Below are 819 nucleotides of genomic sequence, written 5' to 3' on the forward strand. Positions count from 1 at the left end.
AGAGAGAGAGAGAGAGAGAGAAAGGCTTCATGGGAAAGGAAGAAAAGAGACCCTGGTTGAGACACTGAATGAGGTTGCAAAATGTTTAGGTTTCGGTCTGGAAGACTAAGTGTCACCCATTTTTCTCACCAGAGAAGGAACTAAAATTTTCCGTTTCGTAGAGCAATGAAGCACTTGTCATCATCAAGACAGATTTTGACATCCCGGGAGGGCGTTAGCCGGATGATTAGCCGGCCTGAATGGGGTCGAGTCACTCGAGTGGCCGGGTCTCAGAGCTTGGCGGGTTCGGCAAATTCGCTGGTGTTCCTTGGGCAAAACACTTTACTATCACATTTCCTTTCCTCACTCCGGAGTATAAAAGGGTGTCAGCAATTCATGGCTTTTCTGGGGTTTTGAATTAATTTAGCCAAGGTGTACAGTTATACGGAATTACTCAAATTCAAGAAAAGAAAACCTCTTATAAATACAACTTGGCAGACATTGGTATTTGTAGCTCCATTTTGGAAATTGTTAACCTGAAAATGACCGTGAAGTGATTGACAAGGCGTAAACGTTTTGTATTATTTTTTAGTTAGTGATTTCTTCAAAGAATAAATTAATCATTGCGACTTTTGTGGTCTCCCACCAAGATCACTTACCTCTATGTTGCCTTTGCTCCTCCCTGAAAGCGAAACGGGCCTTTTGGAAACAATAGGGTCGGTCTATTACAGCTTCCAGGGCTCTTCAGAAACGCACAACAGAAACTGTTAGTAATCTTTTTCGCTTTTTCCGTAAAATGTGCATTGCACACATCATGCAACGACCTTTACAATTGGAATT

The sequence above is a fragment of the Montipora foliosa genome, chromosome 1, assembly GCF_036669935.1.
Source record: "Montipora foliosa isolate CH-2021 chromosome 1, ASM3666993v2, whole genome shotgun sequence".
Lineage (NCBI taxonomy): Eukaryota > Metazoa > Cnidaria > Anthozoa > Scleractinia > Acroporidae > Montipora > Montipora foliosa.